This window comes from Neomonachus schauinslandi, chromosome 1, assembly GCF_002201575.2.
Source record: "Neomonachus schauinslandi chromosome 1, ASM220157v2, whole genome shotgun sequence".
NCBI lineage: Eukaryota > Metazoa > Chordata > Mammalia > Carnivora > Phocidae > Neomonachus > Neomonachus schauinslandi.
This window is the reverse complement of record NC_058403.1, coordinates 172089077-172101337: the sequence shown is the minus strand read 5'-3', so window position 1 is coordinate 172101337 and position 12261 is coordinate 172089077. Positions and strand designations below refer to the sequence as shown.

At 33.5% G+C, this 12261-nt stretch overlaps 1 protein-coding gene across 1 annotated transcript in view; it reads left to right on the top strand.

Moving 5' to 3' along the window:
* Nucleotides 1-3516: 3516 nt before the first annotated feature.
* The window catches only part of CNTN6 (contactin 6), a 306049-nt gene continuing 297304 nt past the window's right edge, over nt 3517-12261 (top strand). Inside the window, exon 1 of the mRNA XM_021695279.2 lies at nt 3517-3965. The gene's annotated coding sequence lies outside the window, so the exon portion shown is untranslated. The remainder of the gene's footprint in view (nt 3966-12261) is intronic.

Sequence of the window (12261 nt, the reverse complement as noted above, 5' to 3'; positions counted from 1 at the left end):
GCATCTGCCTTCAGCTCAGGTCATGATATCCAGGTCCTAGGATTGAGCCCCGCACAGGGTTTCCTGCTCAGCACGGAGTTTGCTTCTCCCTATCCCTCTGCCCCTCCCCCGCTCATGCTCTCTCTCTCTCTCTCTCTCTCTCTCTCTCTCTCTCTCTCAAATAAATAAATCTTTAAAAAAGATTAATTCAAATAGTGAATATTAGGAATTCTTGTCTTTTTATTGCTGACAAGTTTTACATTTTTGAATGTATCACAATTTTTAATTTGTTATCCTACAGATGGGCCTTTGTGCTGTTTCCAGTATTTGCCTATTATAAAAAAATTGTCACGAATTTTTATTGCAGCTCTTTGTATGGACATATGCTTTCAGTTCCTTTGGGAAAATATTTAAGAGTGGTGCTTCATATTTTAAGAACTGTCAAATTGCTTTTCAAGGTAGTTTTAACACTTTATACTTCTACCAGCCAGGTGTAAGAGTTCTACTTGCTTCACATCCTCAAAAACCCTTGGAATTTTCAGTGTTCTTAATTTTGGCCTTTCTCATGGGTGTGCAGTGTAATTTCATTGCGGTCTTAATTTATGTTTCCTTGATGAATAATGATGTTGAATACCCATTTTTATGTGTTTAAATGTCATACAGATATCTTTGGTGAAATGTTTGTTCATATATTTTTAAAATTATTTTAACTGGTTGTTTGTTTTGTTATTGAGCTGTAAAAATACCTTAATGATGTATTTCAAAGATCAGCCATTTTCATTTTGGTGAAGCCCGTATTTCTATTTTTTTGTCTCTTAGGTTTCATGTTTTTGTATGTGAATGTGTACGTGTGAGTGTCTTAACAAATCTTTGCCTATTCCAAGACCTTGTATATTTTCTTCTAGGAGTTTTAAAGTTTTACCTTTAGGTTTGTGATCGATTTCAAGCTATTTTTATGTGTATATGGTCTGAGGTAATGTTGAAAGTTAATTTATTTCAAATGAATATTCATTTGTTTAGGCATCATTTCTTGAAATATGAGCTTTTATCATTGAACTGTCTTGACACTATAGTCTAATATCAATAGACCCTATAAGTGCAGTTCTATTTTTAGACCTTGTAATATATTCTTTTGACCTAAATTGCCAATACCATACTAATTTGATCAGTTTAAATTAGTAGTGAATGGTAAAATCAAAGTATAAGTCTTCCAACTTTGTTATTTTAATTTTACTTTTCTTCATTTCCCTATATATCTTTACTTTCTTGGTTTCATTCCCATATAAATTTTAGCATCATTTGATAATTGTCCCAAGAAAACTGCCTGGGATTGGAAAGTCTTGGACTTTATTTGGAATTATTTCAAATCTAAAGACCTACTTGGAGATAACTGACCTCTTAAAAATTGAGTTTTCTGGTCCATGAACATGGTATATTTCTTCATTTATTTAGGTTTTATTGTATTTATCTCACTAATTCTTTTAGTTTTTAGTGTATAGATCTTAATTTAGAAGCCTGATGCACATCCCACTGCCCTACAGTGATTAAAGATTAAGAGAATGAGAAGATATCAGCAGAAGTTTCTGAGAAGGAGCTGCTAGTGATGTAAGGGAAGGGAGACAAAAGACCAATCAAATTGCATTCGAGATAGAATGAGAAAGGGTTATTTGGAGACAATGAGTATAGCCAATTCTTTTAAGATGCTTTAATGTAAAAAGAAGCAGGGAAATAACATGGTAGCTGGAGGAAGACGTGAAGTCAAAAAGGTTCTTGATTTTTAAGATGGGCAAAATAGCAGCAAATCTCTACGCTGTAATGATACGAAGAGAAGGGAAAACTGTTGTTTCTGAAGAGACAGGGATGCATACCTGGAACCAGTCTCTTGAATATGTAAGAGAGCATGGTAACTGGAGCACAATAGAGAGCTTGGTCTGAGGAAAGAGTGTGGTTTACCCAAAGCAGAAAGAGTGAAGGCAGAGTTTATGGGTACAGATGCACACATATGACTAGCTGCAGTGGTAGGAGCTACTGAAGGTCTCTTTTGATTCTTATTTTCTTATCAGTGAAATGGGTAGCAAAGCTATCAGCTGTCTTGGAATATGGGGTAGAAGTTTTGGAGATTTAACTAAAGGAGTGTCCTTTAAAGTGAATGAATTCCTCTTTAAGGAAAAAACCCACTACAAGGTGACTATTTTTCTCCTATCAGTAGAAAAAAATCAGTATTTTGGTGTTTTTTGTTTTGTTTTGTTTTTTTAAGATTTTATTTATTTATCCGAGAGACAGAGAGAGAGAGAGATCAGGAGCAGGGGGAAGGAGTTGAGGGAGAAGCAGGCTCCCTGCTGAGCAAGAAGCCTGATGCAGGACTCGATCCCAGGACCCTGAGATCATGACCTAAGCTGAAGGCAGACGCTTAACCAGCTGAGCCACCCAGGCGCCCAGCATTTTGGTGTTTTTATAAATAAATAATATTTTTATTTTGAAAGAGACAGAGATACTTTTAATTTAAAAAATTAGATATTCAATTAGGACAAATATCACAACTATAAAATAATTCATCCAGTTTGCCTTCTTATGAATTGGAACTCATTTTGAGTACACCTAGTGTTAAGAAACAGTAATTCCTCTCTCAAGCCTCTTATGATGGTGGTTAGACCATATGTAGAAATGAGGTATATGACTGATGTATTTACAGAAGTATGTAATCATGGAAATCCGTAGGATATAGTCAAAAAATGTAGCCATAGAAACCTTCTGGCTCATCAGATAAAAGCAAACTGAGTCTGAATGATTTTCTTTTGGTTTACTCACATTTTATTTGTGGATTTATTTTCTCAGTATCCATTTACTTTAAGATGCTGAGAGTATAATTTCTTTTCATTACAACATGAAAATAAGTCCAAGCAATTATTCTGCTCTCATGTTATAGCCATGTTTATATGTGTTGGTGTCTCCGTGTGCATGCAGCTGTTTTTCCTGTTGTTAGCTTTTTTTCAGTAAGAAGTTAGTCCCTTCCAAATCAATGACAAGACCCAAACATATTAAAAAGTTTAGTTGGAGGGCAGGGTGTGAAGCACAAATAGCATTCTTTCCCTTACAGAGTTGTTTTGCAAACACATGCACATTTGTTCTTGGCCTCTGGAGATTATAAGCACGTTACCTAGGAGAGCAGCAATACTCTTTTGGACTTGACTCCACTTTCTTTACACACTTCTCCGTCTTTTAGAAGCCTCATGCATAGATTTTAAAAATATGATTTAGAAAGGATTTAGTGACAGTGCATAAGATCCTTCAATTTTATGTCCCTTTCCTGTTCACCCTAACTAGTAGTGGGAGTTACTGGCATGCTTCAGAAAGCTTACTTCCGTTTGAATACTGTCTAAATCAGTGCAGACCCTTGCCTGACTTAATCTTCCCTTGCAAATGACAATGCAGTGAAACCAGAGGAAGAAAAAAAAAAAATGACTCCCTTTCCTATTGGAAACCTACTAAGTTGTTCGCCTGACCCAGTTTTCAATAAGAGAGATTTTCTGATGACCCAACAGGAGTGACTGTCTCTAGTCAAAGAAAGGGGAGGGTGGATTTAATCTTTCATGCCCCTGGGATGGCAGCTGCTCGCAGCTCTCTCTGATTCTGTGAAGGATGGTGAAGATAGAGCTGTTTTTTCAATATAGGGAGAATTTTCCTTTTGACTCTTCCAAACGGGAGATTTGCACATGTGCCTCCAGAACTAATTGTCTAGGTTCCGTCAGGAATGCAGCAGGAGAGGAGCGGATTTCATGCCTAAGACCAGAGAAGAGCCAGGCAATACTCAGTGGATAAAAGGCTCGCAGTCCCAGCTGGGAAAAAGAGTCCCATTATCTCCCAGCTGCATAGACATTCCATACGGCTTGGTTCTGCCTGGATGCACAGCATGCCTGGCTGAGAGCTTGAAAGAGAGTTCTGCAGAAAAATTGTAAAGATCCCGAGACATTTCCCTGGTAAGATCTGTAAGTACAAAATTGTGCTGTCTGCTGCAATGAGAATTTTGCTGGGCAAGCTGCAGCTTTTTTTCCTTTCGATGTCTTTGTATTAGCGTAACAGGTAAAAGCTGGGGTTGGGGGAGAAGTCACTGCTTTATTTATGCTATGTTTCTACGATGTTGATGCTTAAAATGCATTTATTCCTCGTGAGAGAAAATGTATTGAATCTTTATTCTGGGGAGCTTAGGATCAAACAAGGGAAAGAGAGACTACAGGTATATTTTACAGTGTTTCACCAGTCTTTGCTGCAGTAAAACTAATGGGCAAGACGGGATGACAGTGCTAATTCTGGTACTTTCAGATGGCTTCACGCCCTTTCTGTGATGGCAAGTGGGAAAATGTTATTGCTAATTTTTTTTCATCAAAGAGTAGAGGGGTAGGGTTTGCAGTGTCGGACGGATGATTTAAAGGAATGGTTATAGAAAGTTTCCTGGGGGAGGGATTTGGTGAAGGGAGCAGTGCAAGACTGGAGGTCACATGACCCCACCAAATTTTGTCTGGCATTTTGCTTCTCACCCAGCTTCCAGATATTAGTTTCTGGAGTTTCCATTTACAGTAGTTAAGCTTGTCAGTATTAAGGTACCTGTAATACTTTATGAAAAGTTTCAGAAGTTGATGACTTGGGAACTAAACTTATAAGAGCTCTGAGATTAGCCATATATAACCCATTATGTTAATGGAATACTGTCAATTTTGGGGGTTTGGGAAGAAATTGGAATTCATAGTTCTTGCTTCTCCAATTGAAAACTACTTATGTTTAAATAATCAGCATCCTGACTACGTCCTTTGAGAAATATTCACAGAATGACTAAACAGAAGTTATACTGAGAGAAAATAGGGAGAACAGTAGAATTACACAGAATCAGTTTGGAAAATGAGGTATTCATAATCTTATCTACAGTGGCAATGTTTTTAAAAAATTTTTGTAAGGGAAAGAGCCATATGTTGAATATTGAGTTTCTAGTTTTGAACAATATTTATCTGATGGGTTTATCTTTCTTTTTGTTGTTAACGGTTTCATCAATTTATGTGCATTGTATTTTATAAGATAAGATATTTAAGCACACTCTCCCATGCCCCACCCCCCTCTCACGCATGTGTAAACCTACATAGATTCAGAAACAAACATACATGCACACAATACTGACATGATTTGTACAACAAACAGAAATACGGAGTCATTTCATCTTTGATGCTTCAGTGATTTTTTTTAAAGCAATATCATGGCTATGCAATCCAGAGATTTCAAATATATAAATTTGCAATTTTTATGAGGTTATATAAATGCATAACTTATCACATCTTAGCCAAAAAGCTTGTCATTTATAAACTGCGCTGCATTACTTCCTTTGAACATTTCTAGTGAAGTGCCAGAATAGTTGGTTTAGTATTCTCCATGTAACTTTCCCTAATGAAAACAAATTCACATTGTCATTTGGGGAATTAATACATATTTGGTCTAAGCTTAGACAAAAAAAAAAAAAAAAATCAATTATCTTGTGAAAAGAGTGTGAGGTACATTAGGTTGTTTGCATACTTTTGTGTTTTTGACAAATGAAAATACCCAGTAATAGAAAAGTAAGTTTGTACCTTTTTTTTTATTATTTTAGTGGAAGGAGGAGGGTTACAAAATATATTTTTTTCACTTATGTATTAATTATAATGCAACAGCATAGGCTATACTCCTTAAAAATAACTCAAGCTAAACATAAAAGTTCAAAAAAAATCTTGTCACCTGTAAAAAACAATCATAATATGTGTAGACATCCTATGCCTAAGTTCAAATAACAAAATGAGAGGGAGAGACTTTAGAAGAATTCTTTCTTATCATATGTTTTTGTTTGTTTTTGGCAAATAAGTATTTAGATAATGTGATCAGTGATAGATGATAGATAGATAGATAGATATTCTTTTAAAAGAATATGATCTTACCCTATTCTTTAAAAAAAAAGTATTGAATTTATTTTAGATTTTGATTAAATAGAAAAAAAAATAGAGCTGATATGAAACTGAAGAAATTGCTAAATTTCAGATATTTGTCCCCCCCCCCAAGAAGATATTAGGTCCATAAAAATAACACTTGAGTTAAGAACAAAAATTAAGAAAATATTAGTAGTTCGAAGTCACCATTTTTAGGATGCATGTTTAAATATTAAACAATCTCTTGTAAGTCTGTGTTATGATAGTTAAAGAAATTAACACAAGTATTTTATGGTTATTTTCCTTTTTTTTTTTTTTTTAAGATTTTATTTATTTATTTGAGACAGAGAGAATGAGAGAGACAGAGAGCACATGAGAGGGGGGAGGGTCAGAGGGAGAAGCAGACTCCCCGCTGAGCACGGAGCCCGATGTGGGACTCGATCCCGGGACTCCAGGATATGACCTGAGCCGAAGGCAGTCGCTTAACCAACTGAGCCACCCAGGTGCCCTATGGTTATTTTCCTTACATACACCACCTAAACTTCAATTATATTATCAGTTTTACATTATTGAGATTTATAGTATTTACATTCTGGCTTAATTCACACAGTCTTGGTTAGACTTACTTGGAATTTGAAAAAAGTCAGTTGTTACCAATTACTTACTACTCAATTCATCATTCCTGTATTCCTAATTTTGAATTATTTCTTGGATTGTTGGATTTCACTGTTAAGTAGGACCCCTCCACCAAAGAAACAGTCATAGATGCTATATTTTCTATGTTTCTACATAGAACATTTTCTTCTTTTGCTTTCTTTCAACACATTAAGCTTCTTGAATCAAACATAATTTTCCCTTTAAAAACTTGTAAATATTTGTAAACAATGCTGGAGACTTCCCATACTGAATGTTGCTGTCCATTGGTTATTAGGTATGTCTGAAATTTCTATCCTTGAATATAAGTTGCTTCTTTCTGATGCATGTCCACATGATTCTTTGGGGTTTTTTTTTTGTTTGTTGGTTGGTTGGGTTTTTTTTATTTTGTTTTGTTTTTGCCATAGTATGTCCTAGAGTTAGTCTTCATCAGCTTTGCTTGAATATGGTGTGTTGCATTGATTTGAGATTTTTATATTTCAATTTTGTTGTTGTTACACTCTGTATTTGATTTTTTTATTGTTATTATATTGCTTGTTCCTTTTCCTCAGGATCACCACTTATGAGCATGTTGGATCTCATTTGTCTGTCTTCGCACCGATCATTTTATCCAAATTTATTTTTAGTTTTATGCTTTTTCATTTCATTTTGATTTTCTTTTAAAAATATACATAGAAAGATTATGTTTTAGAGATATTTAATCTATGTAAGAGTAATTGTCTAAGCACTTTGTTCAAACTGTGGCTGATTCTTCTTGAGATTTACATTTTTCAGCTGTGTTTCTCTTAATTTTTTTCCCTTTTATCTTCTTTTTATTCAAAAATGTATGCATGAGGGATGAATAGAGAAAGCACAGAGGATTTTTAGGGCACTGAAACAATTCTGTGTGATACTGTCATGGTAGATACATATCACTATGTATTTGTCTAAACCCATAGAATGTATAATACCAGGAGTGAACCCTGGTATGAACTATGGATTTTGGGTGATAATTATGTATCACTGTAGGTTCATTGATTATAACAAATTGTAAAACCATGCACACTGTAGTGGGGATATTGATAATGGGTGAAGCTGTGCACATATGGGGAAAGGGAGTATAACCTAGCAGATTTGGGGGCAATCTATATCCTCCTAAAAGTAGATAAAGGAGAAAGTACTTGTCAGCTTTCCTATATGCCTCCACCCACCCACTTCATGTAGGTCCATGTTTTTGTTTTCGTTTAGTATTTGGCAGCAGTGGAAATATGCTTCAGAATCTATGTTTTGGGTTTGTGTTTGCATGCATTTTTATTAAAGACAGAAGGCTTTTTACTTTGATTTTGTATCCCACCAACATCACTGTGTTTTTCTTTCTCTTTGTTGTTTCTGTAGAACAAGAGAGGAATTAAAATCTCTTTATTTAATGAACTTTAAGTAAAAATCTTTCAGTTTGGGAGAATTATTTTAAATAGAAATTTCATTAGAAAAGGAAATTATTCCCATTATTCATATCGACAAGAACTATTCTAGTCAAAATTTAGTATGTAGTATATATTCTAATACTTGCTGTGATGAAGGCATAACACAGAGCATACTAGGGAAGAAAAAAAAAGCAGAGTCAGAGTCATTGGGCATTCTTTTATTATTCTTTTATTATTATACTTTAATTTTTTATTCTTTTATTCTTTCATTCTCCTATCAGTCTTTAGTAATGAAGTCTATGGCCTATTTAACTATCTTGCAAGGAATCTTAGGGTAATTTAGAGTGAATTTAGGTCCCAGTAACATGAATCAAAATTAGGCATCTCAAATATTTTATGGCAGTAGGGTGGGCATAAAATTTATACATAACGAGCTTTCAATTAAATGAATACATGAATGAAATTACTCAGATATTGAAATTTTTTTAAAGAAGCCATGGGAGAGTCATGTATCCTATGAAGTATAAAACAAATAATCTTACTGGTAAAAGAAGTTCCATTTTCTCGAGTGTTTATAAAGCAACACCAAGATTCTGGAAGCAGGCCTTTTGTAATGAAGGGCCACACATCAGCTATATACTTGCTCTTCTCTACATTTGGCACAAATAGCTTTGTGGTCTAAAGCAAGTAACTTAGCCTCTCTACACCTCCATTTCCCATCCATAATGGGAATAATAGTAGAACTGACTTCATAGTAATAACAAGAGGAATAAGTAGGTTAATATATGAAAAATACCTTCAAGAAAGCCTTGAAATTAATAAGCACTCTTTATATTAGTTATTTTTATATTACTGTTACTATTACATTTTGTCTATAAGCCTTGGGATTGATTGTGAAAAATAATATAAAACAATGAAAAAATGAAAATTTTAATCATCATCTAATCAATATAATGGGTATTTAGTAGAGAATTAAATTTGGAGGTGTAAATTATAGTTAGATATGAAAATGGAGCTCAGGGAATCTTGTGAGAAGATTCAGAGATGCTGGTCCTCAGATTCACATAGCCTAAAAATAGAAATGATAGTTCTGTATGCACCAAACAATCAGAGATGATCAAGAAAAATGGCTTATTTAATTTTCTGACTATAAAAATAATATACAGAAAAACAGAAGAAAAGAATAAGCCATAATCCCTTTCACCAAAGAAAACCATCACAAAATACTTGTGAATTTCTTTTCTGTTGTTAATCGTTTCATTTTTTTTTTCTATTTTTTTTTAATTAAAATTTTAATGTCCTAAAAAAGTAACGTGTGAACCTGGAAACAACAATAAAATTTGAACCTATAGGAAAAATAATAAAATAAAAATTAATATCTTCCCACATATTTCTAATCCCACTTCCCAGAGATATTTTCAACAGTTTATTTTATTGTATTTATTGTTTACTGTCTTTTATTGGATTTATTAAGCATTCTCTATTCATTTTTTCCAACTTTTACTATCTTAAAAATTAGATATTCTATTACATTTTAATGAACATAAGTATTTTAACATAAAATAAAACTTTATGTTTTCCAATAAAAGCTAATGTATCAGGGCGCCTGGGTGGCTCAGTTGGTTAAGTGACTGCCTTCGGCTCAGGTCATGATCCTCGAGTCCCGGGATTGAGTCCCGCATCGGGCTCCCTGCTCGGCAGGGAGTCTGCTTCTCCCTCTGACCCTCCTCCCTCTCATGCTCTCTGTCTCTCATTCTCTCTCTCAAATAAATAAATAAAATCTTAAAAAAAAAAAAAAAAGCTAATGTATCTATCCTTTTCACAAACAGGACAATGGCTATTTTAATTTCCTCCAAGATATTTCTGCCAACGTCCATGTTTCTACTATTTTATTTTTACTTTGTTTTTAAACTTCTCCTAATATTTTATCAATGTTTATTTAGATTTATGACATGTTTTTCAGAGTTATTTATTAACCATTTCTTCTTACTACATGCATAGATCTTGTGGGTTCATTTCCTGTGTACTGAAGACCATTTGAAGATCATTATAGAATCAGTCTTAAACTCTCTTACAGTTTGTCTTTCTAAAATTTACTTACTTTACTCACATTTTAATATAATAATACAGTTGGTTACAGAACTCCATGATGACCAATAATTCTTTCTCTCGACATTTTTGCATATTTTGTTCATTGCTCTTCTGGAATATAATTTTGCTCATGAGAAGACTGCTCATAGTCTAACTATAACATCTTTGAAGATATATTTGTCTTTCATTCTGGTAGATTTTAAAAATTTCTCTTTGCAATGATGTCTTTAGGTTCATTACAATGTGTGTAGGTGTGGATTTGTTTTAAATTTATACCATTCTGGCCTCTATAAGTTCTTAACTCTGTCTAACTTCAATTTTGAAAAATTCTCAGCTACTATATATTTACTTTTATCCCTTTTCCATCTTTATATTCTCTAAGATGCTCATTAAGTATTTGAACCTTCTTCTATGCTTCTGTCTTTGTCTTATTTTATATATTTTTATATCTCCCTTTTTTGTGTTTCACTCTGGGTGATTTCCTGTCATTTGTATTTCATAAATTTATTTTTCTTTTCAGAAAATATTTTTGATTTCTGTAATTTCTATTGCTTATTTTAAAAATTATTTTAAAGTTGATCTTTGATTATTCAATTAGTTTTAGTTTATTTAGGGACAAATTATTTCATTATTTTGTCTGCTGAATCTCCCTCATGGCGGTTTATTCCTTTCGATGTTTATTATCTCCTTTTATGACAGATTCACCTTCAGCAGATGTTGATTCCCATGAGAGACCAGCATTATCACAGTTGAAGATGCTTCTCTACAGCATTGTTTCACGTTTGCCTCTAGATTTGCTCTATAATTCTCCTATTTTGTACTAGCTTCTATGTTAATTTTTGGCCTAAAATTACCTTAACGTGCAGAGAGAATAAATTTAGGCCCTACAACCAAATTTGGCAAAAACTTGATTTTCAGCCTATCTTTGGAAGACCCTTTCTTTCCAGCAGATAAGCAGAATCCTTTACATTCCCCTCTTTTGTGGAGGATCCTCTTTTCTTTGGTTTATTCGAGGTAACTTTGAGTTTCCTCTTCATTTTGGGTCTTGACAATTTATCTTTCTCATTTACAACCTTGATTATGCATATTTTAAAGGATTTCTTATATAGCATTCTATGTGTCTATGGTAGAAATGATACCTTTCTGCATCGTATTGCATAGTATCATATACTACCATGTTGACTACAGTTTCCTCATCTGCTTTTCATCAAAAAGGAGGTCATCAAATTTTCTGGTTTGCTGGTACTTTTTCTCCCCTGGTATTCTTACAATTTCATATATTTACTTTGGTGTGTTTTCTATCAGTTTAGTGCTTTGGGGTCAAGGCATAAACTCACTCCAAAGTCTTGAATCACAAGTTAATTATGGGTTAAAAATAAGATTCTTCACAGAAATCAAAGATGTCTTTCCACAATTTTTTATTCATTAGATCATCACATTAGCTTATAGAAATGGGTGAAGTCAATTGTATATGTCTTTCCATTAATTCCTCAAACGTTAGTTTAATTTACCAAAGTGCTGATTTAGTCCAAAAGCACAGTTCATTCAATGAGACAATATGCTAGGAAACACTCTAGATGTAGTTAGAAAAGCTGGCCAATTGGTTTACATATTCTCTAGGAATGGTAGCTATATTAATTCCTTATGTTTAGTGGTGTACAAATTCTTAAAATGTAGAGGAAATTATTCAAAATATTTGTCAGCACAGTAATTCCTAATAACACATTAAGCTGAGTGCTAAACAGACCATTCTTCCTTTAAATGATTTCTGTTGATTAAAAGTGAGAATTTTGGATGGATTTTTTATAAGTGTTCTTTTAAGGGTGGAAGGAGAAACTCAAATAAGACATTTTGTAAAGTTCCTAGTAATTTATCACCCTTGTATGTAAGAAGCCAATATGGACATTTTATTTTCAATGCTTTTATTTGTCCATTATTTCAAAGTTTAATTGATCTGGCTTCTCTTACATTTGTATGATAAAGGGGTTGTACATAAGGAGACTTTGTAGTATCTTTGTAAATATCAGCAGTATAATATACTTGTTGGAATAGAGCTCTTAGCAAAAGAACATAATTTTCCTCTCTAGCACCTGCTAAAGTTCTCCAATCAGTAAAGAGCAATAAATGAAAGAGAAGGTCAGAAATGAAACATGCTGCTAATTTTCTATCAGCTGATACAAGAGTAAATTAAAGAA